Raw genomic sequence first — 6354 nt, 5'->3', positions numbered from 1 at the left:
ATAAATTAACTCTAGTCTCTGAAACTAAAACAAAGGCCAAAGGAACATTTCAAATGCTAACCCTTTGTGTTCTATACAGTTAAAAAGGAGAGTTAGAAATTTTGTACAACAGCATTTACATACCATATATGGCTTCCACCTTTAAGCGATCCAGAGGTGTCTTTTTCTCCGAAGTTGCTGCCACCACCACGAAGATTGCTCTTTAATAATGTTGGAAAGTCAAAGACAGCAACCGTCAGGGTTCTTGCATATGACGTATTCGTGCTGCACCTCTCTGCAAGGATCCAGGACAGTTTGTCAATGTAAACTCCAGTGCCTGGGAATATTTCCACCTAAAAGACAATGGTAAATAAAAAACAAGTTTATCCCCAAACTATTCTTATATTATGTTAAGTGGAATACATTATCAGTAAGGCTGTGATTTTGTTACAGAAATGTGTTATTAAAGACCACAGTATGTCTCAATTCTAAGTTTATTAATTTACAGACATAATAAAGTCAGTGAATCTGTGACACCCATAATTCAATTACATTCTTATTATCAACTATAACTATGAATATAACTGATAATGTAGCATCATTAGATTGTTTACAACCAATATTTGTTTTCAATATATATATTTTTACCTTGTCTTTGTAATATTGTAGACCAAGAGTGTTATACCTGTTTTGGTGATTCTTTGTCAGATTCAGAACAATTTGCTGTGGGGCTGTCAGAACCACTTGATGGTGACACACTTTTGTCTTCATTGCTGATAAATGTGGCTTTTGTTACAATTTTTTTCAGATTGTCCAAAAGGTCTGGAATCTCTGGAGAAAAAACACCTTAGTATTAAATGATAATCATTTCTAGTAATATATTTAATGCAAAGTGAAAACAAAACCATCAATGCCTGCAATTATACTTGAGAGACTTGCTCTATGTTATTGGCAAACAGACCTTTTTGTGGGTCATTAACATTAGCTACGAAAAAAATAAAAAAGATAAAATACAAGAATTACCAGGTCTAATGTAATGCATATAGTCATTAATGTAGGATTATGAAGTTATGTTGAAAAACTTTATTTAATAATCAGTATTATTAAACTATTAGACAGTGCACATTAAGAGTCTGTATTGTGGTTCTAGATTACTTCAGTATGATCAACTATAATACATTACTCTGGAATCTAAATTACTGAAGAATAACATTTATCAAGGTAAGGAATTATTTGCTATAAATAAAAAAACTTACCATCAACCATACGGTTTCGAAGACATTGGTTTTCATTTTTAAGTCTTGTGTTTTCCTTTTCGAGCTGCTTAACTTTTTGCTGTAGCTCAACTTCACTGGACTCTTTAAATGTCTGTAGAATATGACGGGATCTAATTCTTGAAGCTCCATCGGTTTTCTTTCTTATTTTGTGCTGTATTCAGAGAGGAAAAGAGTTTAAAATGAAAATATATATATATATATGAATATGATTAAAAAAAAAACAATCCTGCAATACATTTATTTAATATTTGCAGTAATTATCTCACCGGTAACTGTGGTTCATCAAGGTCACTATCATCTGAAATTTGAAGTTTTTTGTTTGGTTTAGGTACTCTCTTCATTTTAGGACAGGGCATTTTTGTTAGGTCATTAAGTTTTCTTCTTAGTTCGCCTTCTTTTCCTAAAATAAAAATAAAATAAATAAAACCCTGCATTATGTCCACAGATATTTGGGGATTATATTTATTTGTCATAAAAATACTGTGCTTTGACCATACAAATTAAGATGAACAGCCAACACTGAATCAAAACTGAAGTTAAATTATATCTGGTTTAATTTATTTTGTGATTTGGGGGATTTTATTGTAAAGCACAACACACAATAAATCGTTCTTACAAATGCCAGTCAAGTATGACGAGTTTTTAGCGCCCTCACCACCACCTACCATGTTATAAGAGTATGTTAGAAGTACAACACATTAATAACTTAAACATTCATTTCAAATATACTGTGATTGTATATATCAAATAGCATGTAAAGACTTTAATGTTTTTTTTTTAAATAAACATTGTTACCAGTCATAATGATCTGCGCTTCATGGACAGGCCATCCACCTTTTGGAGGTTTGTTCGTGTCTCTCCACTCTGCTCTGAAGTTTCGAGTCGTCTCTTCGTCATCATCAGCAATGCTGAATAAATCAAAATTGCGAAAGCAAGCAGTGGGAATCACGCTGTAAGAGTCTTTGTCGACCCCGCTTTCCCACTTCACCAACGCGTGCATCACCGCCATACTACCTTCACCTTCTCGTCCGTTTTTTCTGCGCGTTTTTCCCCCGACAAGTCACGGCACAAAAAACAGTCCCGCTCTGCATTCTGGTACTTGGCGTTCTTAATAACACCAACAGGGTGTAATCGCATAGACCACTCGAGTATAAAGTACTACATATCCCATCAGTTACAGTTTTTTTTTCATCTTCTGAAACTGCAATTTAGCACTTTCAACTGTTTCTTAGTGATTCCTAGAATTACTAACCGGTATTGTAGTCAATGTGTTTATAACCTTTTTTGTTTAACGATTTGTGTGTTATCCTATGGGATCCCATGGTCTTTGATTTGGTCACGGAAGTGATTTGTCTTTGATTTGTTGATCTAGAGTTGAATTTTAATTAGTTTTTCCCTTTTGTATAATTAGTGTAGTGTTACATTTAGTCTTTGTTTTTAAATAAATTTGACAATTTATATCTTTGGAATTGGTGTCTGCGTCCAATTATTACAGAAATTGAGTTCTACAAGACTCCAGGATTCGTGATAAGGTGATACTATGAATTCACTTCTTTAATTGAAATGTATAAGTGTACCTTACGCTACATATATGTATGTATGTATGTATGTATGTCCAATTGCTTTGACAATACAAATGAATTGAATTGAGAGGGAGAGAGAGAGAGAGAGAGAGAGAGACAGACAGACAGACAGACTGACAAACAGAAAAACAGACAGACACAGACACACACACACACAGAGCCAGCCAGCCAGCCAGCTCAGCGATGACATCACGAGCCTCTCTCAGCTGACTGCTATGACATCACAGAGCACGTACATTCCGTTGCTTGCCGTCTGTCAACCACTCAGTCACTGCCAGCCAGACTGGCTGGCTGGCTGGATGGGGGGGCTGCTTGCTGCTGCTGCGTACCTTAGCAAGCTTATTTGCTTGACCGGCCTTCCTACTCCTCTGCCCACATGCCCACCTATGCCCGATCTGCTGTTCACCTGGATCACAGCTCCGCCCCAACAAGGCAGAGCCCCCCAAGAATGGTACAAACTCACCCACGATCCCCTCCACGGAAAGCTTTAGCAAAAGGCAAAAGCGTTATACGTAATGAAGAGGAACCCGAGTCCAAGACGCATCCGACCAGCCATACATATTTGTGTGTATTAAAGATCACATTTTCTTACATTTAGTTTTTCTGTACTTTATTACATCTTATTGTGATTTATAAAAGTATTGTTTCTTTTCCATATGTATGTATGTATGTGTGTGTGTGTGTGTGTGTGTGTGTGCCTGTCTCTGTGTGAAAGTGTGTGTGTGTGTGTGTGTGTGTGTGTATATGTCTCTCTGTGAAAGTGTGTGTGTGGGTGTGACAGTGTGTGTGAGTGTCTGTCTGTCTGTCTGTCATGTAACTCGCACATCTGTGAGGGCACCATTTTTGCAGAAGAGATGTACACATTTTGGAGCAACATATGCTGCCATCCAGACATCATCTTTTCCAGTGACGTCCCTGCATTTTCAAACAGATCACATTTTATTACACTTTGTTTATCTGTACTTTATTACATCTTATTGTGATTTGTACTTGTAATGTTTCTTTTCCATATATATGTATGTACAGTGGGGGAAAAAAGTAATTGATCCCCTGCTGATTTTGTACGTTTGCCCACTGACAAAGAAATGATCAGTCTATAATTTTAATGGTAGGTGTATTTTAGCAGTGAGAGACAGAATAACAACAAGAAAATCCAGAAAAATGCATTTCAAAAAAGTTATAAATTGATTTGCATGTTAATGAGGGAAATAAGTATTTGACCCATTTTCAATGCCCTGGCTTAGGGAAGGAAGTTCTCACCCATGATTTGACAGTACATGGCCCCGTCCATCGTCCCTTTGATGCGGTGCAGTTGTCCTGTCCCCTTAGCAGAAAAACAGCCCCAAAGCATAATGTTTCCACCTCCATGTTTGATGGTGGGAATGGTGTTCTTGGGGTCATTCCTCCTCCTCCAAACACGGCGAGTTGAGTTGATGGCAAAGAGCTTGATTTTGGTCTCATCTGAGACCACTTTCACCCAGTTCTCCTCTGAATCATTCAGATGTTCATTGGCAAACTTCAGACGGGTCTGTACATGTGCTTTCTTGAGCAGGGGGACCTTGCGGGCGCTGCAGGATTTCAGTCCTTCACGGCATAGTGTGTTACCAATTGTTTTCTTGGTGACTATGGTCCCAGCTACCTTGAGATCATTAACAAGATCCTCCCATGTAGTTCTGGGCTGATTCCTCACCGTTCTCATGATCATTGAAACTCCACGAGGTGAGATCTTGCATGGAGCCCCAGACTGAGGGAGACTGACAGTTATTTTGTGTTTCTTCCATTTGCGAATAATCGCACCAACTGTTGTCACCTTCTCACCAAGCTGCTTGGTGATGGTCTTGTAGCCCATTCCAGCCTTGTGTAGGTCTACAATCTTGTCCCTGACATCCTTGGACAGCTCTTTGGCCATGGTGGAGAGTTTGGAATCTGATTGATTGATTGCTTCTGTGGACAAGTGTCTTTTATACAGGTAACGAGCTGAGATTAGGAGCACTCCCTTTAAGAGAGTGCTCCTAATCTCAGCTCGTTACCTGTATGAAAGACACCTGGGAGCCAGAAATCTTGCTGATTGATAGGGGATCAAATACTTATTTCCCTCATTAACATGCAAATCAATTTATAACTTTTTTGAAATGCGTTTTTCTGGATTTTCTTGTTGTTATTCTGTCTCTCACTGCTAAAATACACCTACCATTAAAATTATAGACTGATCATTTCTTTGTCAGTGGGCAAACGTACAAAATCAGCAGGGGATCAAATACTTTTTTCCCTCACTGTATGTATGTATGTATGTATGTATGTATGTAAGTGTGTGTGTGTCTGTCTCTGTGTGAAAGTGTGTGTGTGTGTCTGTCTGTGAAAGTGATTGTGTGTGAAAGTGTGTGTGTCTGTCTGTCTGTCTGTGAAAGTGTGTGTGTGTGTGTGTGTGTGTGCGTGTGTCTGTCTGTGAAAGTGTGTGTTTGTGTGTGTATGGGTGTGACAGTGTGTATGAGTGTCTGTCATGTAACTCGCACATCTGTGAGGGCACCATTTTTGCAGAAAGAGATGTACACATTTTGGAGCAACATATGCTGCCATCCAGACATCGTCTTTTCCAGGGACGTACCTGCATTTTTCAGCAGGATAACGCCAAACCACATTCTGCCCAGATTTCAAGCGCATGGTTGCATAGGCAGAGAGTGCGGGTGCTAGCATGGCCTGCCTGCAGTCCTGACCTGTCTCCGAATTGAGAATGTGTGGCGCACTATGAACTGCAAATTAAGACAACGAAGGCCCTGTGCAGTTGCGCAGCTGAGGAAATGCATAATGGATGAATGGGGGAAAATCCCGCTTGCTAAACTTAACCAAGTGGTGTCTTCAGTGCCCAAGTGCTTAATAAGTGTTATTAAAAGAAAAGGTGATGTTACATAGTGGTAAACAGTCGACTGTCCCAACTTTCTTGGTTTCTTTTCACTGCTAATGAGATGCTGTAGAGTGAGTTAGTTATATTGCTTTCAGGAGCTCTAATCGTATTGATGAGTTCATGCAGCATTTGTAATTGAATTTCAAAAAGAAATCCTTGCTGTCTGGCCTGTGTGTATGAGATGTACTCTGTCAATCTTTGGCTAACAACTGAAACATTGGTAGAACAGAAATGGCAACATAAAAAAGAAAAGTACATTTTAAAAGAGCACATTAAATAGGATGAATATACAGTTTTTTACAATCACTTTGTCACTAATTTCAGAACCTTGATGTCATTTTTCAAAACTCTAGACACAAAACTCAAAACGGTCATCACTTGTAACACAGGCTGTCCAATGTTCAAAACATTGCATTGTGCATTCATATCTTTAAAGAAACCTAGCACTTGCAGACTTGTTGGTTCAAATAACTCATTTATCATGAAATACCATAGTAACATAGTAACACAGAAGATACCGATAGTTTCACTGTGTAGTTGTTCGTACAATCATTAAATATTGTAGTACAAAATATGTGATACATGTTTCATTATGGTACTACACATAAATACA

General features: G+C 38.3%; 1 non-coding gene across 1 annotated transcript; it reads right to left on the bottom strand.

The window, feature by feature from the left end:
- Positions 1 to 3259: 3259 nt before the first annotated feature.
- On the bottom strand, positions 3260 to 3374 carry LOC136738273 (U5 spliceosomal RNA). The gene has a single exon (XR_010812577.1). It is a non-coding gene; the product is annotated as a U5 spliceosomal RNA (small nuclear RNA).
- Between the last annotated feature and the right edge of the window lie 2980 nt (positions 3375 to 6354).

This window comes from Amia ocellicauda, unplaced genomic scaffold, assembly GCF_036373705.1.
Source record: "Amia ocellicauda isolate fAmiCal2 unplaced genomic scaffold, fAmiCal2.hap1 HAP1_SCAFFOLD_55, whole genome shotgun sequence".
Classification (NCBI taxonomy): domain Eukaryota; kingdom Metazoa; phylum Chordata; class Actinopteri; order Amiiformes; family Amiidae; genus Amia; species Amia ocellicauda.
This window is presented reverse-complemented; position numbering and strand designations above follow the sequence as displayed.